This window comes from Hemiscyllium ocellatum, chromosome 9, assembly GCF_020745735.1.
Source record: "Hemiscyllium ocellatum isolate sHemOce1 chromosome 9, sHemOce1.pat.X.cur, whole genome shotgun sequence".
NCBI lineage: Eukaryota > Metazoa > Chordata > Chondrichthyes > Orectolobiformes > Hemiscylliidae > Hemiscyllium > Hemiscyllium ocellatum.
In genome coordinates, this window is record NC_083409.1 from 76,996,082 (window position 1) to 77,018,659 (window position 22,578).

The 22,578-nt window shown below is 41.9% G+C and overlaps 1 protein-coding gene across 2 annotated transcripts in view; it reads left to right on the plus strand.

The window, feature by feature from the left end:
- Window positions 1-22,578, plus strand: part of gpbp1l1 (GC-rich promoter binding protein 1-like 1) — a 104,403-nt gene continuing 81,825 nt past the window's right edge. For both annotated transcript variants that reach the window (XM_060829853.1, XM_060829854.1), the window contains exon 1: window positions 1-231. The gene's annotated coding sequence lies outside the window, so the exon portion shown is untranslated. The remainder of the gene's footprint in view (window positions 232-22,578) is intronic.

A 22,578-nucleotide genomic window follows, 5' to 3' on the forward strand; every position in this document is an offset into this window, starting at 1 on the left:
CGCGCACTAGCCAGCGCGAGGAGCGTCGAGCACGAGCACCTAGACAGGAGGAAAAATAATTGCGGCGCAGTAGCATTGGACTGGCTGATAAGGGAAATATATTTTTATCCTGAAAATTAGACACCGATCCCTCGGAAATAGATTGGATTGATGCGCAGGGCTGGAGAGAGAGAAGAGGAAGAAAGGACTCGAATGGAAGTGGACTGACGCTGAGTGTTTCCCACAGTGGAGGTGGGTAGGCAGCCAATGTTATTGCCCTGCTTTGTCGCCATCTTGGCCCCAGTGTTTGTTGTTATTATCATGATCGTGGTTTCAGCAGCCTCTTCACATCCTCCCATCAACACTTACTGTTGTAGGCGTTCAGCACCAAAGGGAAAGTATTCACCGCACATTTTTGTTCTCTAACTTTCTTTCTGAAACGGGAAAGGTTTATAGTGTTTGGTCAAGTTTTTTTTTGTCTGTCGTGACATTTGTCTTTGGCCTTAACTTGCATTTGTTAGTCCACTGCTTATGTACTTATGCATCGCACTGTGGGTTGTATTTTATGAATTTAATTTAAGCAGGATGAAACGTTTAAAACATTCGAGGCAGACGTGGACTTTTGAATCATTGTTTTCTTTTGACGTTGGATGTGCTCACGACTTACTTGGTAGATCTGTATTGTTAATTGTTGTTTCTGGAAAGTCAGGAATCTCCCCATCACATTCTTCTTTCCCCAGAAGTGTGAAAACGTATAAATAACACGGTTGACACGAAAGTGTCGATTCTCGTCTGTTTGTTTAGCCACCCACAGCTGCCATTTCTGGTAGTGTGCAATATTACCTCGCACCAAAACGACACTTCCCTCATGTGCGAGGAATCCTGATTCGTATAAACTAAAATGATTTAGGGTTGTCATAATTCACTGGCAACACAGTAGTGCTGGTTTGCATTTATTTGAATTGAGTTTTTCACGGAGCTCTTGATTTTTAGCATCAGTTTGCATTTATATGGGAGCTGGCAGGACATTTAGCGTTGTTGGTATGTCGAAACACTTTCAGTTTGATTCTGGGAATATTAGATCTTTCTGTTGCCCGTGGACATTTTAAAACTTGCTGATTCAAATGATGCAGGCTGTTATTTTCTTTCTAGAACAAATAGTTTTTGATTTAACACTTTTTTCTGGTCAGGAAAGTGCAAGCACCTCATTTATTTATAGGCAACAAGAGTATACTTCAAAACATCCCTCAATTGTCAGACCAATTTAAATGCATTGTAACCTGTTCTGCAGGTTTAAAGAGCAATCATTCTTACTACCTCATTCATAAAGATATCATCGCCACTCTCAATTCAACTTGGTTTTCTTTCCCTTCTAATTTGCTTACTCAAGAATGAAGAGTTTTTGTTGACATTGGGGTATGCAGAAACGCATTTCCACATCTTAGCATTGCTCTTTTTAATTGCCCTATCTGACACCATTGCCCACTTGTGGGAGCAAGCACTGCTGTTGGCATTTTCCAACATACAGAAGTGTCTATGAAGTGCAACTGGGATGTAATGAGATTATAAGGAAGCAAACAGCTTTTTTGAATTTTCTGATGGATGCTTTTAGAATGTGATAATGCATATATCTGGGAGAACTCCTGATTTATTATGTATATTTAACATAGGAGAAGCATAACAAAGCAGAGGATTTGGGGTTGCAGTCCCTGGTTGTACTATGCTGGAATCCATGGTTTGATAAATCAGTGATTCATATAGCATGTGCAATGGTTGTCGAAATAGATGTCAGCTGTCCTGTTAGATGCACTGACTTTGGTTTCAAAGCTTGTATTTTTTGAGTCAAACCCTATCTGAAAAGAAGACTGAAATTGGCTGAAACTAGATAAGATGTGACCATCCAACCTTGGATCATCTGGCCAATCTGAAGAAAGGGAAACTAGGGGGGCAACATTTTTAGACAGGATGGTATGTATATGGAATGAGCTCCCAGTGTAAGTGATTGAGGTGGGATGTTAACAACATCAGGCGGAAGTGAAGACTGTAGATTTGAGTCAAGATTGGAGTGGTGCTGGAAATGCACAGCAGGTCAGGCAGCATCCGAGGAGCAGGAAAATTGACATTTCCGGCAGGAGCCTTTCATCAGGAAGGGCTTTCCTAATGAAAGGATCCTGCCCAAAACGTCAATTTTCCTGCTCCTCTGATCTTGCCTGACCTGTGCATTTCCAGCACCACTGTAATCTTGACATTAACAACATCAGCAAAACAAAAGGTTCTGGTCATTGACTTCAAGAAATGGAGTCAATCCTTCAAAAAAGGATATGCCCCTTTCAGCAGCAGTGATGCCAAGGTAAAGATGGTTGAGAACTTTCTGGGAGTAATGGTTGGCAACAATCGGTCCTGGTCCACCCATGTTGATGCAACGGTCAAATAAACACAACATCTCTACTTCTTTAGGAGGCTAAGGAAATTCAGCATGTCCACGAGGAGTCTTACCAACTTTTATAGTTGCACCTTGGAAGCATCCTATCTGGATGCATCACAGCGTATATGGCAACTACCCATCCTAAGACCGCAAGAAACTACAGAGAATCACAAACACAGCCCAGTCCATCAAGCAAACCAGCCTTCCATCCATTGACTCCATTTAGTCTTCCCACTGCCTCGGAAAAGCAGCCAACATAAACACAGAGCTCTCCAAAGTTGGTTATACTCTCTTCAGTGCTCTTCCTTTGGATAGAAGATAGAAAAGTTTGAATACATGTACAAACAGATTTAAGAACAGCTTCTTCCCCACTGTAATCAGACTTTTGAATGGATCTCTTGAATGTTAATTCTAATCTCTCTCTCTCTTTCTCTCTCTGCGGCTGTAATATTGTAGTCTGCACTCTGTGCTGCTCCTTGGATGCTGCCTGAACTGCTGTGCTCTTCCAGTACCACTAATCCTGAATCCAGAATCTGGTTTCCAGCATCTTCAGTCATTGTTTTTACCTCTTTACTCTGTTCTGCTAGCCTGTTGCATTTTGTATAGTATGATCTATCTGTATAGCATGCAAATTAAACGTTTCACTGTAACATGGTATATGCGACAGTAATAAACAAAGTTCAGTAGTATACTAACAAACTTCTGGACTCAAAGTAATAAGGTGTTCTCAGTGGAAGTCAGATGGCTCTGGTCTTGCATATGTTGTTCAAGGAATAACTTTCTCTTCCTCAGCTTTTACATCTGATAAGTATGGGGGCCATGGAATTAAAGCCCATGTCAGAGAATTAGATCATGAAGCCAGAAGTGTTGGCAGTACTTAACAGCTCATGCATTATCTTTTTGGAGGGAGAAATTGAGTTAATGTTTTAGATCAATTACCTTTCATCAGTTCTGTTTTGAAATGTTAACTCTGCTTGATCCAGAGTGTTGCTAGTGATTTTGGTTTTACTTCAAATTCCCAGTATTGACATGATTTAATGTTTTTTGTATGACAGAATTAAAACTTGTGTATCGTACCAGCATACAACTGTATGCTGGGAATCACATAGATATGATAACTGAAGGATAGGTTGTGGCCCAGAGCAGAATATTGAGTTATAAATGAGGTGCTGATTGAGGGTGGTTAGAACCAAAAGTCATTGTGTTGTGCTGCATTGGATAGGTTGGAGTGAAACCAAGTGAGGTGTTGGTGTTACAGTTTAAAACTACCCCTCTAAAAGAGTTGACTGACATTGATGTCTGTGAATCAAAACTGAATTTTAACTTCAAGTGTAGGGATTGTCAGGGCCTGCTTTGTCCAGTGTGGCAGAGATCTGAAGATCCCTACACTTGAAGTTAAAATTCAGTTTTGACTCTCAGACATCAATGTCAGTCAGCTGTTTTAGAGGGGTAGTTTTAAACTATAACACCAACACCTAATTAGATGAGCCTCTTGTATTGAACAAGAAGTGGCTTATTCCATGTTAGCATATGCAAATTACATTGATACAATGCACAGTGAGGAAGCTCTGGATGTTGGTTCTTATTACATCAAGATGCTAAGCTACTCTGCCCATAACTCCATATGACTATCACCAATAGGTGGAACTAATACCACTCAGTCATAATTCTTTTGACCCATTTGCAATAGAAGGGGTTTGAGTGCCAATCTGTTGAATGGAGGAATAATATACCTAAGTTGTAATCAAGGATAGCAAAAATCAAAGTCTTAATGTTTAGGAATGATTGAGAGAGGCAAAGCAATATTCAAGGAAAATAATCTGCTGATGGTCTCAGCAGTATTAAGATGTTCAAATGTGATTGTGTCTTTGGATTGGGGTTGATGGTGCAGGAATTGACTTCAGAGCTTTGACAGCAAGGTAACATTGAGTGTGACATCCGGGACCCCAGCAAACTTAATTCAGTGGGAATAGTTTCCACTAGTTGGAAACAATAGACAATAGGTGCAGGAGTAAGCCATTCTGCCCTTCGAGCTTGCAACACCATTCAATATGATCGTGGCTGATCATCCTTAATCAGTATCCTGTTCCTGCTTATCTACATAACCCTTGATTCCACAATCCTTGAGAGCTGTATCCAACTCTTTCTTAAATGAATCCAGAGACTGGGCCTCCACTGCCCTCTGGGGCAGAGCATTCCACACAGCCATCACTCTGGGTGAAGAAGTTTCTCCTCATCTCTGTCCTAAATAGTCTACCTGGTATTTTTAAGCTGTGTCCTCTGGTTTGGCACTCGCCCATCAGCGGAAACATGTTTCCTGCCACCAGCAGGAACCTTTAATAATCTTATATATCTCAGTCAGATCCCCTCTCAGTCTTCTAAACTGAAGGGTATACAAGCCTAGTCGCTCCAGTCTTTCAGTGTAAGGTAGTCCCGCCATTCCAGGAATTGACCTCGTAAACCTACGCTGCACTCCCTCAATAGCCAGAGTGTCTTTCCTCAAATTTGGAGACCAGAACTGCACACAGTACTCCAGGTGTGGTCTCACCAGAGCCCTGTACAGCTGCAGAAGAACCTCTTTGCTTCTATACTCAATCCCTCTTGTTATGAAGGTCAGCATACTATTAGCCTTCTTCACTACCTGCTGTACCTGCATGCTTACCTTCATTGACTGGTGTACAAGAACACCCAGATCTCTCTGTACTGCCCCTTTACCTAAATTGATTCCATTTAGATAGTAGTCTGCCTTCCTGTTCTTGCCAGCAAAGTGAATAACCATACATTTATCCACATTAAACTGCATCTGACCACTCGCCTAACTTGTCCAGGTCACCCTTTAATCTCCTAACATCCTCATCACATTTCACCCTGCCACCCAGCTTAGTATCATCAGCAAATTTGCTAATGTTATTGTTATTACTAGTACCAAGCAATAACCCACCTAGCATAATGTAAAATGTCCTCTGATAACCATCAATCGTCTTGATGTAGACAGCATCACTGCAGGAGACTGTCAGGGTAGAGTTTGAGGCGCGACCATATGCAACTACTTGCGCGTGTACTTTCTTCAATCATGTAGTCAGAAGTTAGGATATAGTTCTTTTGATTGCATAGTGTCTGATACTATTTGTACTTCAGATAGTGAAATACTCTCTGCCAATATGGGACATGATCCAGAAAATATTCCAGCTTAGGCTAATGTAGCAGTCAAAGTTTGCTTAAATCTTTGCCATCCTTCAGGGGAACTAAATTTAAAATGTGCACTAAAATCAAGATACAAGAATGGGGATGAGGAAATAAAATGGATCAGGTTCCAAACATATCCTTTTGCAGGAAGAGACACAAAAAAGGTTCTTAAATAAGAAGTAAGTAATGTGATAACATGGCTTTACAGTAAAATGGTCTACAACTTTCCATCCTCTCTTCTCTCCCAAACTCATGGGCCAACTTTAGCAACCGGCTCAGCTTGCCTGCATCCCTCTTCACTGAATAACCTTGTGGTTTGGTGTAAAAATTTAAATTCACTCCATTTCTCTGGTCGCACTGCATCCTCCCATCTCTTTGTCTGGTTTGGGTGTGACAGACAAGTGAACAGCTGCTTCTCAGTGACTTTCACTGCCTCTGCAGCTCTGCAACAGCTCAGGCAGGCATATTGGTTACAAAGAGGGGATGTGCTCAAAATCATTAGGATGCAGTCTCCCCTCTGGGCAGTGCTGCTTTAAGTAGAAAGTTTCTCAAGGAGTGGAGTGGCAGTGGTTCAGGACAACACTTTATGGAATATCATCTGACCACTTGGGCAGCACCTTTAGAGGGAATATAAATGACATTCAATGAGCAAGAACAGTTGGCCCCTTGAGTTTAACAATATGTGGACTCGATGGGCCAAATGGCCTGCTTCCACAGTGTAGGGATTCTATGATGACTGTCACTAAAATCCTCACCAGCACATAGTTGATGCTACCATTCAGCAACAATGGTTTTGACCCACTTGGTACAAATACTGTATTTACAAGAACAAGCTCAAGTTTGGAAATTCTGAGGCGAGTAACTTTCCCTACTCCTCAAACGTCTGTCCACCAAGGCACAAGTCAAGAGTTTAATAAAATATTTTCCACTTGCTTGGAAGGATACAGTCAAGCAGCTGAACACCACCTATTAAGGATCAAGCAGTCTGTTTGATTGGCACTGTCAGGTTCTTTTCCCGAGGTTTCACACATATGATGCAATTCGCAAACACGAACTTCTGCAAACAGTTAACTTATTAAAGCTTATACAAGCTCGGTGAACCCTTTTGACCCTCCTTGCAGGCATGTGAAGTTGAGTCAAAGAGAACCTGAACAAAGAATACCTTTATACAGGTCAGTTGGTAATACTCACAATTACTCTGGCCACTCTCCCCTAACCATATGTTACCCCAAGTTCAATGGTAGGATAAGGTCATCCTCAGAGATAATGCCAGTGTAAATGCTCTAATCCTGGGGAATCATTATGCAGATGATTCCTGACTCAGTGATTCCACAAGACAATGCAGGTGTGACATACCTAGTTTCAGGGAATGGCTATGAAAACATTTTTGAATGGAAGTGACAGAATGATAGTTCAATTTGATAATAATAGGACAGTAGCAGCAAATGACTGTTTAAATAGAGTAGGAGTCATCCGCATTTCTGCAAGAATGTTGTCCCCACCACTTCTAAAATGTTCAGTCAGTGCAGTTTAACCCTTTAATATTACATTGATGTCTGGAGAAATAGTCCAATTTAATCTTTCAACAGTGCAGCCATGTTCCACCTTCTAATTCACTCCCTGCATCTTTGGCACATGTATCCAATGCACACTGTTGCTGCCAAAATCTACTGCAGCAACTGACCAAGCCTCCTTTTGACAATACCTTCCAAAAGTGTTCTTGCCAACATCTAGGCGAAGAACAGCAGCAAATGCACAACACCAGAAACTGCTAGTTCCCATACAGGCTACACACCATTTTTCTTGGAACTATATTGTTGTACTTTTTAATATCACTGGTCGAAAACCCTCCCAATTTAATGACCAAGGGTAGTTGGGAGTGGATACCAAATCCTGGCCTTGCTAGCTTATGCTAACATTTCTATGGAAGAATTTTTAAAAATGCCCAATTTTTTTTCTTGATTGGCTGATACCTGTCCATGTGCTCGGTCACTATGTCTCTTATATAAATTCCTCACAATTGATGTTTTGGCTGAATGCATGTACAACCATTTCAGCATGTCTCTTGTATTCTGTCCTCTGCCATCGTTGAGGATGGGCAAGTTCATACAGCTTGCCCATCCTAAATATCCATGTTCTTGGCATGGCCTATTCACTCTCCAGAGATCCAAGATTTGTTTCCGAGTTTGGTTATGAAGTGCACAGTTATGAGATCGTGGTTAAGAACAATTCAGCTGCTGCTGACTGCCCACAATGTCTTTTAAATTCACAGTTTTAGCCTGCTAGGACTATTTTCAACTTGTCACTACATGATGTTTATGATATTCTGTGCATTTTGGAGGTGTAGATGAATTTATCTTTCAGGACTAGGCAATGATCTTTTTTATTGATGCAGTCTTAAAACAAGTGTGAGAGAGATCGGCAAGTAAGAACAGAGAGCTCGGAGCAAGAGTAGGCAATTCAGCCTTCAAGGCTGCTGTGCCATTCAATACGATCATGGCTGGACTCATCTCTGTCTCAGTCCCACTTTCCTGTGGGTTCCCTATAACCCTTTAACCCATCAATGATTAATCTCCTATCTCTTCAAATTTATTCAGTATCCCAGCAGCCACCATAGTCTGGGGTATTGAATTCCACAAAGTCATGATCTTTTGAGGTAAGTAATTCCTCCTCATCTTTGTTTTTTAAGTTGCCACCCTCAATCCTAAAACTGACCTTTCATTCTAGATTGCACCACAAGAGGAAACACCTGCTCCACATCTACTAGATCGATCTTCCCAGAAAGTGAGAATGTAGTCAATTAAGTCATTGCTCAGTTTGATTTCCCCATCATCTTACAATAAGTTTACTTTCTCAGTTGTAGCCCTCAAGATTGGGACTGTTGGTCAAAGGTGGCAGCAATGAAACAAAATTTTGACAGTGGCTTGTAGATCTACGTCTGATGGCTCCAACGTTCAATTGCAGATTCTTGGTTAGAATGAATTGCTGACCAGAAGGACGTTAAACAAATCAGTTTGGTTTAACCAATTTGTTCAATACTCTAATAGAAAAGTGCTGCTGTTGTCCAAGTATCCATTCTTTTAAGCAATACCTCTTAAAAATCTGATCATTTTCTATTTGCTGTTTTGAGAAATCATTCTGTACACGGATTATCTGCAAATGATATTGATTGACTACACATTGTGAAGTACTCCTATTGTCTGGAGGATCTGAAACTCACTTGTATTCATCTTTCTTCCTTCCTTTTGAATGCCAACTGCGAACTAGAATGTGTCGATGTACATCTAGATTGTTGCATGCAACTTAAAGTAGCTTTAATTATTTCATGTTTTGAAAAATGGTAAATTAAGCACTCGAGTGTGATTTGGAATATACTGTATGGAGCATACAGAAATAACAGCGCAATGCACATTTAATTTGTGGTATCTCTATGCAATAGGTTTTTTTAAATTGTTCTTTTTATAATTAAATCTAATCATATTTAAAACAACAAACGATATCTGATGCATCGTCAAGTTGCAATACAATTGGTATGTTGTACACGTTTGCAAGTTTAGAATGATTTCATGTTATCTTTGCAGCCATTATGGAATATGACCATATCTTCTTTTCTTCTTTCACAATCTCTTTAAGCTGTTTGTGACTCAGGTCTGCTGTAATGTTTGATTTCTAACATGTAGAGATTGTATTTCCTACACTTACTACTTTCTTTAGCTTCCCTTTAATGTGGTTACATTGTTTGCTTCAACTACCTCCTGCATTTTGGATAAGAGTTAGCACCGCTGCCTCACAGCACCAGAGACCCTTGTTCACCTCCAACCTCAGGCAACTGTCTGTGTGGAGTTTGCACATTCTCCCCGTGTCTGCATGGGTTTCCTCTGGGGGCTCTGGTTTCCTCCCACAGTCCAAAGATGTGCAGATTAGGTGAATTAGCCATGCTAAATTGCCTGTAGTGTTAGGTGAAGGGCTAACTATAGGGGAATGGGTCTGGGTGGGTTGTTCTTCAGAGGGCCGGTGTGGATTTGTTGGGCCGAAGGGCCTGTTTCCATACTGTAAGTAATCTAAATCTAAATCCATCTTGCTCTAATGCAGCAACCTGTAAGTGTGATTTCTGCAAAATGTGATGTATAACTGACCTTTGCCAAGTGGGTTAGTTCCCTAATACTTTAATAATAGCAACAGAGATCAATGCTATTTAAAATAAATGTCTGTCACAATTCACTGTTTCACATTACAGTGGAAGGTGGGGGCAAAAGCAATTTTCCTGCATTCATCAGAGGTTTCTGCAGAAAAAGAAAATAACTTCTAACTTGACTTCTCTTACAGCAGTAAAGCCTTATGAACTTAGGCCAGGTTGTGTCCAGATTCTTCTGTTGATTTGTGTGGAACAAGTAATATTTCTGTCTTTAAGCATTGTGTCTATCAGCAATGCCATCGTATGTATAAGATCTATATATTTCATTTGTATTTATAGATCTATGTATGTTCCCGAACGTGCTTTGAATTTGGTGGTTTACTTGAGGTTTAAGACCATGATGTTTTCTCAATGACTGTACTGAATTTCTTTGCTGATTTGTAATTCCCTATCTTTTGACTGCAGTAGGGATTCTTTTTGAATTGGAACAGGATTTACAAAATTAAGTTTGCCAACTGATTAGGAATTTGCTACTTGCCTGTTTTGATTAGTTGAACCTCAACAAATTGGCCAGGTTACTGATTATAGAGGGTTTTTATTCTGTTGCATTTGAATCTTTTGTGTCTAATTGTAGTTCTTCCCTGAACTAATAATTGAGTGTCTGTTATAAAGCGTGACTTTCTTTTCTTTTAGTCAAATTAATTTTAATCAAAGTGATGTTAAAATAATTATATTTTTGAAGGTCATTTTTAAAAGCTTTCTTCAAAGCTTGTAAGCATCACTGTCTTTTGATGTCATTATTGTATATATTTCATTTTCTCAGTTAATGGTTGTGGATGAGCCCTGATTTGATGTCGCACTGATACGGACTCAGGATTCCTGTGTTAAGCTCATTCCACTTTTTTGTAATGACCTGGATGGTCCTGTTCCGAGTCAGAAGATGAGGTGTTCTTCTCCCGATGTCCCCAACAGTACCCTTCCACTGACACTCTCATTTGTTTGGCCGAACTGGTCCTCACCCTTAACAATTTCTCCTTCAAATCCTCCCACTTCCTCCAGACCAAAGGGGTAGCCATGGGCACACGTATGGGCCCCAGCTATGCCTGTCTCTTCGTTGGCTATGTAGAACAGTCGATCTTCTGTAATTACACCGGCACCACTCCCCATCTCTTCCTCCGCTATATTGATGACTGTAGTGGTGCCACCTCGTGCACCCGGGAGGAGGTTGAGCAATTCATCAACTTCGCCAACACATTCCACCCTGAAGTTAAATCTGCCTGGACCATGTCTGACACCTCCCTCCCCTCCCTGGACCTCTCCATCTCCATTAAAGACGACCGACTTGACACTGACATTTTTTACAAACCCACCAACTCCCACAGCTACCTGGATTACACCTCTTCCCACCCTACCTCTTGCAGAAATGCCATCCCGTATTCCCAATTCCTCTGCCTCCGCTGTATCTGCTCCCAGTAGGACCAGTTCCACCACAGAACACAACAGATGGCCTCCTTCTTTAGAGACCGCAATTTCCCTTCCCACGTGGTTAAAGATGCCCTCCAACGCATCTTGTCCACATCCCGCACCTCCGCACTCAGACCCCACCCCTCCAACCATAACAAAGACAGAACGCCCCTGGTGCTCACCTTCCACCCAACCAACCTTCGCATAAACCAAATCATCCGTCGACCTTTCCGCCACCTCCAAAAAGACCCCACCCTTTTCCGCCTTCCGCAAAGACCGTTCCCTCCGTGACTACCTGGTCAGGTCCACGCCCCCCTACAAACCACCCTCCCATCCTGGAACCTTCCCCTGCCACTGCAGGAACTGCAAAACCTGCGCCCACACCTCCTCCCTGACCTCCATCCAAAGCCCTAAAGGAGCTTTCCATGTCCGTCAAAGTTCTGCCTGCACACCCACTAATATCATTTATTGTATCCGTTGCTCCCAATGCAGTCTCCTCTACGTTGGGGAGACTGGACGCCTCCTAGCAGAGTGCTTTAGGGAACATCTCCGGGACACCCGCACCAATCAACCACACCGCCCCGTGGCCCAACATTTCAACTCCCCCTCCCATTCTCCCTCACCACCAGATGCCTGGATGAAGAACGACTCATCTTCTGCCTTGGAACATTTCGACCTCAGGGCATCAATGTGGACTTCAACAGTTTCCTCATTTCCCCTTCCTCCACCTCATCCTAGTTCCAAAAGTCCAGCTCAGCACTGTCCCGTGACTTGTCCTACCTGCCTATCTTCTTTTCCATCTATCCACTCCACCTGCCCCCGACCTATCACCTTCATCCCCTCCCCCACTCATCTATTGTACTGTATGCTACTTTCTCCCCACCCCACCCTCCTCTAGCTTATCTCTCCACACTTCAAGCTCTCTGCATTTATTCCTGATGAAGGGCTTTTGCCCGAAACGTCGATTTTACTGGTCCTCGAATGCTGCCTGAATTGCTGTGCTCTTCCAGCACCTCTATTCCAGAGTCTGGTTTCCAGCAACTGCAGTCATTTTGTTTACCTGAGTATTATTGTACACATTGGTTATGAACTCAAAGAATAATATCATCAAGTCATGGCTCCAGCTAATAGAGTAATAAGTAATATGGAAGCAAACCACTCAGTATATATTAAAGGACTCTCATTTGGATAAGAATAGACTTGTTGATGCAGGGGAGGTCTTGTCTGATAAATTTGTTTGAGTCTTTTGAGAAAGTGACAAAGATAATTGAGGGTGAGGAAGTGGATCTTGTCAAATGCTTCAATAAAATGCATGTAAACAAGATCTCTCCTGGTCGCCTAGTCTAAAAAGAGTGTCACATGGGATCCACAGTGAGTTGGTAGATTGGATACGAAATTGACTTTTTGATACAAGACAGAGTAGTTGTGCTGGGGTGTTTTCCTGACTTGAGGTCTGTGACCAGTCATGTTCCACAAGGATTGTTGCTGGGACCTCTCTTGTTTATAATATATATAAACAATTTGGATGAAAATATAGACTTTCTGATTAGTAAATTTGCACATTACATGAATATTGAAGTTTTGACTCGTGAGGGAAGATTGTCAAAGGATGCAGGAGGATATAGATCAGTTGGGAAATTGGGCCAAGAAATGGCAGACTGGGCAAGTGAGGTGATGCATTTTGGAAGTTTAGATATGAGCAGGAAGTGTAAAGCAGGACCCTTGGGAGCATTGATACACGGAAAGATCTTAGATGTAAGTCCATAGCTCCATGGAAGTGGCAATGCAGGTGTATAAGGTAGTAGAAAGACATACGTTATGCTTGCCTTCATGATTGAAGGCATTGAGTATAAAAGTTGGCAAGCCATGTTGCAGCTATATAAAACTGTATGAAAACAAAATTTACTGGAAAAACCCTGCAAGTCTGGCGGCATCCAGAGAGAAAAATCAGAATTACCCCATTTTGGGTCCAGTCACCACCTTCAGAACTAAAGAATTGTATAAAACTATTGTTAGGTCACATTTGGAGTATTGTGTGGAGTTCTGAATGTCACATTATGGGAAGGATGTGGAGGTTTTAGAAAGGGTGCAAAAGAGTTTTACCAAAATGTTGTCTGGATTGGAGTGTATTAGCTATAAGGAGAAATTGAACAAACTTAGATTGTTTTTGCTAGAGCGTCAGAGGCTGAGGAGTGACACGATATAAGTATATAAAATTGAAAGGTATATCTAGGGTAGATACTCAGGGTCTCAGGGTGGAAATGTCAAATACTAGAAAGCATAGATTTGAGGTAGAGAGGGAACGTGTTCAAAGAAGATGTGCAAGGCAAGTATTTCTACAGAAAGCAATAGGTGCCTGGAACATGCTGCCAGGGATGGTGGTAGAAGCAGATACAATAACAATATTTAAGAGACATTCTGACAGACACATGAACAGGCAGGGATTTGGATTAGTTTAGTATGACATCACGGTCAGTGTAGACACAGTGGGATGAAGGGCTTGTTCATGTATTGTGCTGTTCTATGTTCTATAATACCAATCTGTCATGAAGATCCATTGGTTGAACTATGAAGAGTGGTGTGCCCAGTTTGATTTTTCACATAGTATGTGAAATGTTGACTTTGGGCAAGTTTTAGAAGGTACATATAAAAATCATTTCTGGCTTAAAGAATCTTAGTTGTCCAAGTTTAATTAAAGATCTGGCTCTATTAAGTTCAAAGCAAAATGTGTATGGTGGCTTTGTGGTAATATCACTGACTGGTAGTTCAGAGATTACATGGGTTAATGTTTTGAGGACATGGGTTCATATTCCACAATGGTAAATGGTGGAATTTAGATTCACCCAATAAATATAGAAATCAAAGCTAATCCATCGATTGTCATAAAATCCATGTTGGTCATGAACATGAAGAAACTGAAAAATTAAATTTTTGAAGGCGGTGCAGACATGTAAGTTCTAGGACTTAATGCATGCATATCTTAAGAGGTGGTGGGACAATCCAATAAAACTGTTTAAAAATTATTTGATCCTTGGCTTCATAACTAGAGGAAGTGTATACAGAAACAGGATTAAACCTTCAGAAAATCATTAGTTTGAAGTATTGTACCCAATTTTAAGTATGACAGCTTCGGAAAGATGGGTAGCTTGCCCAAGTTGATTATTTCAATTCAATAGCTTGGAAAGGATTGGGCAGAGGTGTTTGAGGTGTTTAAACTATGCAGAGATAGGAGTTCTCTGAATGATTGAAGTTTCTTCCTTGCCAAATAAGAGTGAACGTTTGGAATAGTTTGTTGAATTGTCATTTTGCAAGGAGATGAAGGAACCTGGGTTAATTCAGCTGAGGCAGAGATTGAAGCTTAGAACAAGAGGCCTTCTGTGGTGTTTGATTGTGCCTGTTCCAGCTCCGTGAAAGAGTTATTTGAGTTGTTTGAGTCTTAACTTTCTCGTACTCCACATTTGACCATGACAGGTCATTTGAAAAAGACATACTTGCCAATTCAGTGTGTTTCCTGCTGTAAGTGCTTAGATCACAAAACATAGTCAAGTTTTCTTATTTTTTTTAAGGTAGTTTTTATTGTACTCAAATATAATTCAAAAAAGGCTCTGCCTTTCTCACACTGACACAAATAGATTAGAGTGTGATGATAGATTAAGCGATTTAGAGTCTAAGAAAATTGAAATGGTGTATGGCTGTTAAGGTTTGGTGACTGAAATGGCTTTAAGTTGATCTTGATCTTGATGATCTTGCTGCTTTTCATGTTAGGGAAATTTAAAGATGTAGCAGAATGTTCTGCCTGTTCCTTTGGAGACCACAGTTGCTGATTTGAGTTGTTCTGTTTAAAGTCTCATGTTCAAAGTCAAAAATAATTCCAATTCTCTGGAGAGAGAGAGAGAGAGAGAGAAAACCAGCAGGTGTCTTGTTACTTTACCATCTCAATTACTTGTTCCATTCTGAAGATAATCTAGTTGCTTCAGCCATCTAGTCCATGGTGTATTTGATACATAACCTTCCCTATCCAACAGACCAGTGAGTCACATGTGGACATAGCAACTTCATTTCAGTTGCCTGGCTTAAGTGACAAGATGAGCGTTATAAACATTTATTTCATTGTCAGTCTCAATGTCTAAATTATCATATCTAATGATTTGTTTCCACCCAGTTGATACTTTTCTAATGGTGTAGGAGATGATCTCTGTTCACGGCCCCACAAAGCAGATGTTCATGATACTGCCTTGCGAATAGCTTGTCCCATATCAGTTGGGTTGAAATGTCAGAGGTACCATATGCAGCCATGCTTGACCGTGTTCCCAAATGACTGAAATGTGGCTTTAATATCAGATATATATCAGTCAGTTTAGTTCTGAATATTGTTCTTAACTCTGCTTTCATCTAGGTACTGCATTCCAGATCACAACATTGAATATTTTTAAAAAGAATTCTTCCCATTTGCATGCAACAACACCTTCCACTCACTCTGTCATTGTCAATGATCTTGAATTATAATTGTATCCTCTGCTTATGAAATTTCATGCCAATGGAAATTATTTCATGTCTCGTGTACCACAGCTTTTCACAATGTTGAATAATCATTATTAAATCTCCTCTTTAACCTTATCATCTTAAAGGAAAACAATCTCATCTGTCCAGTTTCCTCTCAATATTGTATTGAGGGAACCAATTTTGTTCTGGTCAGTCTCCTGGTTGATTGGAACAACATCCAAAAGCATACAGCCCTCTATCGCCAATTCTCAGTAGCAGCAGTGTGTACTGGCAACAAGATGCACTGCAGGCATTCGTCAAAGATCCTTATACAGCACCATCCAAACCCATGACCACTTCCATTTGCAAGGACAAGGTCAGCAAATATGTGTTAACACCACCATCTGCAAGTTCCCCTCCAAGCTACCTGCCATACTGATTTGGAAATATATTGCTGTTCCTTTGCTGCAGCTGGGTAAAACTCCTGGAATTCTTTTCCTGAGGACATTGAGTGTACCTACAGCAAATGGACTGCAGTGATTTAAGAAGGCAGCTCACCACCATCTTCTCATGGGCAACTGAGCATGGACCCACATCCCACTAGTGAATTTAAAACTAAATTCCTCCAAGGGCATAATATCCTTCCTAAAGTGTCGTGCTCAGAATTGTGCTCAAAACTCCAAAATAATGATTTTCTGAGCTTTGGCTTTGCTTTTGTGTTCACTTTGTTGATTGATATATCTTAGGATCCAATAACTTTTTGTTTGATAGTTTTATTAGATTATTCGCCACTTCATGAGGTAAGACCATAAGAAGAAGGAACAGGAGTAGGCCATTCGGCTCCTTGATCCTGCACTGCCATTCCATTGGGATCATGGCTGATCTGATGTCCCTCACGTTCACTTTGCTTTCTCCATTCATGTTTCCCCATGATCCTTGGTTTCCCTGCTGATCAAAAATCTGTCTTGGCCTTAAATATGCGCAAGGATCTCAGTCTTACATTGGTGCCACTTTATTCTGAGACTATGTTACTTGGTCCTAGACGCCAAGTCTAGGGGAAGCATCCTCTCAACATTTAATCTGTTAAGAATCCTGTACGTTTCAATGAGCTCAGCTCTCATTCTTCAAAACTCTCATGAGTAGAATCCCAACCTGTTTAGCCATTGCTCATAAGACACTCCCTCCATAATCAGGAATCATCCTAGTGAATCTTCTCTGAACTGCCTCCCTTGAAATTATATCTTCCTTAAATAAGGAGACCAAAATTGCTCATCATACTCCTGATGTAATCTTGTCAGCAACTTGTATGGTTGCAGTAGGGTTTCCATGCTCCTATACTCCAAATCCCTTAAAATAAGGGCCAACACTCCATTAACCTAACCGATTATTTGCTGCATCGGTGTGCTAGCTCTTTGTTTCATCCCTTTGTGATGCAGATTCCTGCAGATTTTCTATATTTAAATAATATCCTGTTGTTTTGTTCTCCTATCCAAAATGAACAACTTTGTATTTCCCAAATTGTACTCCATTTGCCAATCTTTTTGCCCACTTTCTTTGTCTATCAATATCTCCCTTTCAGCTATTTGTACCCCTCCTGAATCTATCTTTCAACCTATTTTTGTGTCAACTGCAAAGGTGGCTACAAATGGAATAGGTGGCTTTTTGATTCTTTCCTCAAGTAAACAATTGTGGTCTCAGCATTGATCTCTGTGGGACTCCACTGGTCATGTGTCACCAACCTGAAAAAGAACCCCATATCTCCACTCGCAGTTTCCTGCACATGAGTCAATTGTCTGTCAATGCCAAAATATTACTTCCAACACAGTAAGCTGTTAATTTATGACTTAACCTTTGTGAGGTACCTTGTGGAACACCTTCTGGAAGTCCAAATCCAACACATCTGCTGGTTTCCCTCTGTCCACTCTGGTTGATACTTCCTCAGATCTCTTATAAATGATGATATGATTACTCTTTCGTGAATAATGCTGACTTTGCTTGATTAAATTATGAGTTTACAGATGTTCTGCTGCTACTTCCTTAATAATTGATTTGCCTGCTTTTTGCCCCTCCTTTTTTGAAAAGGGGTGTCAGTTTTAGTTTCAGTAGCAGTTTCCTGATCATTTTGTATTTCTTCAAAATCCAAGAATTTTTCAAAAATTATAACAATGCATCCACAATCCCTGTAACAACTCTTCTTGGATCCTTTGATGCAGGCCATCAGGCCCAGGGGATCTATCTGCCTTTATCCCCATTTGTTTGTTTAATACTACTTCAGTGATGGGAAAATATCTGTTTGACTCTTTTGCCATTTCCTTGTTCACCAAAACAGTCTCTCCAGGTTCATTTTCCAAGGATCAAGATTAGAGTGGTGCTGAAAAAACACAGCAGGTCAGCCAGCATCGGAAGAGCAGGAAAATCGATGTTTCGGGCAAAAGCTCTTAATCAGGAATGAGGTCGTTCCTGATGGAGGGCTTTTGCCTGAAATGTTGATTTTCCTGCTCCTCAGATGCTGACTGACCTCCTGCGCTTTTCCAGCACCACTCTAATCTCCAGCATCTGCAGTACCCACCTCTGCCTTTTTTCCAAAGAGCCTATGTTCACTTTCACCTGTCTCATCCTTTTCTCACAGAGCCATCATAGAATACATATAGTGTGGAAATAGGCCATTTAGCCCAACAGCTCCATACTGAGTCTCTGAAGAGCAACCCACCCAAACCCATTCCCTACACTATTTACCCCGAGTAATGCACCTATCCTACACATCGCTGAACACTATGGGCAATTTAGCACAGCCAGTTTATCTAATCTGCACATCTTTGGACTGTGGGAGAAACCAGAGCACCTGGAGGAAAGCCACGTAGACACGGGGAGAATGTGCAACTTCCACACAGACAGTCGTCCAAGGCTGGAATCGATTTCCGGGTCCCTGGTGCTGTGAGGCAACTTAAATAAGCTGTATTGTCAATTTCTATTCATTTTCCTCACTAGTTTGTCTTTGTCGTTTATTTTCTGTTTTCATTACCTTTTCAGTTTTCCTTTGCTGGATTCTGAATTTATCCTAGTCTTTGGGGCTATCACTTACTTTGACTTCTTCATATGCTAATTCTTTCAACCTAATGCTCTCCTTAACTTCCTTGGTTAGCATCAGGTATGCATGTATGAATCTCTAGCACTCATGTTCCTGCACCCCCATTTTAAAATTGAAACTTGCAGCTTGTGTTTCCTCTGCCTGTGCTTTGCATTACTACTACTACTTTGCATTAAATGTAATCTGCCACGAATATTTCCATGTTTCATCAGTGTAAGTTTTCCCAAGGTTTACTACGATACTGTCTTCTATTGTTGACTACGTTTGACAATAGACAATAGGTGCAGGAGTAGGCCATTCTGCCTTTACCATTCAATATGATCATGGCTGATCATCCTTAATCAGTATCCTGTTCCTGCCTTATCTCCATGACCCTTGATTCCACATTCCTTGAGAGCTCTGTCCAACTCTTTCTTAAATGAATCCAGAGACTGGGCCTCCACTGCAAGTTAAGTTTTGTCTCCGAATATGAAAATTAAGGTTTCTATCTAAGACTAAACCATAATTAAAAAGAGCGGTGGTCCTGATGTTGACTACTGTGGAAGAGCATTGTGCACTTGCATTGCATCTGGGAAAATAAATCACCATACTCTCTGAATTTTGCATCCTCAGTGTATGCTTTAATACTGCTAATATATTTACAATGTGGTAATTTAGAAAATAACTTTTGAAAATTGGAATATGTAACACCTTCTGAATCAGCACTCTCCTACTGATGAAGAATCCGTGTATTTTGGCTTTAAATATACTCCAGGACTTTGTCTCCAGAGCTGTCTGTAATAAGGAGTTCCAAAGACTGTCAACCCTCAGAGAAGAAATTTCTCCTCATCTCAGTTTTAAATTGGTGCTCTCCTCATTAGTTCATTTGAAGTTCTTAATGAAGGATGTCATAAATAAGCCCTGGAAATACCTAGCATTTCATGAAGCAGCTGTTGAGAGAAAAACACAAGTTAACATTTCAGGTTGTCAAAGCCTCCACGAGAGCTTCAATGGGTAAGGGAGGACTCCCCACTGGAGTCTACGCAACATTCCCTGGTTCTTTCCCTGAGATCATTCAATTGCCTGGAAAATTCTTACTAGCAGTCCATTAAAGGTTTAACACGTTTATTTAAACATTTACTACAGTATCACAATTACAGAATAACAAGACACCAAGCCCTAGTCTAAGGAGAGGTTCTAAAACCTCAGCAAAGTAGCGGTACCAGCACTTTTACCAATCTCATGCTCTCTCAGGCTACTCTGAAAATGGCACTCACAATCTTTAGTATTTCTACAGTTTTTGCCCACTAAGCATGTCAATCAAACTCTTGCTGATGAACATGATGTCCTCACCATATTCCTACTGTGCCTGTGATGAACTTGCTAGTCTTTTGATCACATTACTAGAATAGCGATAACAAAACTGCCTTTGTAATGACTCGGGTGATGACATTAAGTGTTGATATCCTCTAAAGTTTGGTCACGTACTCGTGACCTCATGTACTTGTTTACATGACCCCACCCCCCATCACCAAACCATCATCTCCCAGACCATACAGAACCTCATCACCACAGGAGATCTCCCACCCACAGCTTCCAACCTCAGTCCGGGAACCCCACACTGCCCGGTTCTACCTCCTTCCCAAGATCCACAAGCCTGACCACCCTGGCCAACCCATTGTCTCAGCATGCTCCTGCCCCACCGAACTCATCTCTACCTACCTCGACACTGTCCAATCCCCCCAGTCCAGGAACTCCCCACATACGTTCGAGACATCACCCATGCCCTTCACCTCCTCCAAGACTTCAGTCTCCCCAGCCCCCAATGCCTCATCTTCACCATGGATATCCAGTCCCTCTACACCTCCATCCGCCATGACCAGGGCCTCCAAGCCTTCTGTTTTTTCCTCTCCGACGTCCCCAACAGTACCCTTCCACCGACACTCTCATTCGTTTGGCCGAACTGGTCCTCACCCTTAACAATTTCTCCTTTGAATCCTCCCACTTCCTCCAGACCAAGGGGTAGCCATGGGCACATGTATGGCCCCCAGCTATGCCTGTCGCTTTGTTGGCTACGTAGAAAAGTTGATCTTCCGTAATTACACTGGCACCACTCCCCACCTCTTCCTCCGCTACATTGATGACTGCATTGGTGCCACCTCGTGCTCCCGTGAGGAGGTTGAGCAATTCATCAACTTTGCCAACACATTCCACCCTAACCTTAAATTTACCTGGACCATTTCTGACACCTCCCTCCCTTTCCTGGACCTCTCCATCTCCATTAAAGATGACCGACTTGACACTGACATCTTTTACAAACCCACCGACTCTCACAGCTACCTGGATTACACCTCTTCCCACCCTACCTCTTGCAAAAATGCCATCCCGTATTCCCAATTCCTCCGCCTCCTCCATATCTGCTGCCAGGAGGACCAGTTCCACCACAGAACATACCAGATGGCCTCCTTCTTTAGAGACCGCAATTTCCCTTCCCACGTGGTTAAAGATGCCCTCCAACGCATCTCGTCCACATCCCGCACCTCCGCCCTCAGACCCCACCCCTCCAACCGTAACAAAGACAGAAAGCCCCGGTGCTCACCTTCCACTCTACAAACCTTTGCATAAACCAAATCATCCACCGACATTTCCGCCACCTCCAAAAAAAAACCCACCACCAGGGATATATTTCCCTCCCCACCCCTTTCCGCCTTCCACAAAGACTGTTCCCTCCCTGACTACCTGGTCTGGTCCACGCCCCCCCCTACAATCTGCCCTCCCATCCCGGCACCTTTCCCGCCACCGCAGGAACTATAAAACCTGCCTCCACCCCTCCTCCCTTACCTCTATCCAAGGCCCTAAAGGAGCCTTTCAAATCCATCAAAGTTTTACCTGCACATTCACTAATATCATTCTACGTTGGGGAGACTGGACACCTCCTAGCAGAGCGCTTTAGGGAACATCTCCGGGACACCCGCGCCAATCAACCACACCGCCCCGTGGCCCAACGTTTCAACTCCCCCTCCCACTCTGCCGAGGACATGGAGGTCCTGGGCCTCCTTCACCGCCGCTCCCTCACCACCAGACACCTGGAGGAAGAACGCCTCATCTTCCGCCTCAGAGCACTTTAACCCAAGGGCATCAATGTGGACTTCAACAGTTTCCTCATTTCCCCTTCCCCCACCTCTCCCTAGTTCCAAACTTCCAGCTCAGCACTGTCCCCATGACTTGTCCGGACTTGTCCTATCTGCCTATCTCCTTTTCCACCTATCCACTCCACCCTCTCCTCCCTGACCCATCACCTTCATCCCCTCCCCCACTCACCTATTGTATTCTATGCTACTTTCTCCCCACCCCCACCCTCCTTTAGCTTATCTCTCCACGCTTCAGGCTCTCTGCCTTTATTCCTGATGAAGAGCTTTTGCCCGAAATGTTGATTTCGCTGCTCCTTGGATGCTGCTTGAACTGCTGTGCTCTTCCAGCACCACTAACCCAGAATCTGGTTTCCAGCATCTGCAGTCATTTTTTTTACCTCCTTGTTTAAACCTGATTATTGACTGTGTTTTATATCTTAAACCCATTCCTCATTGTTTTCCACTTACATGCTTGGTCAGTAAACTCTTTATTCAAACCCTTGTTGTCTTTCCTTATGGATTCTTTAAGTTTGAAGTGATCTGTCAAAGGACTTCCTTAATGACTAATTTTAAGTTTCATAGCTGCCTAAGCTTGTTCTTGTACAGAGCTGGACTTCTTGCTTTTCTCAGCAAAGCTATCTTACTTAATACTTTTTCCGTTTTTATTTCTAACATTCTTTAGTTTCTTTAATTCTATGCTTTCCTTTCG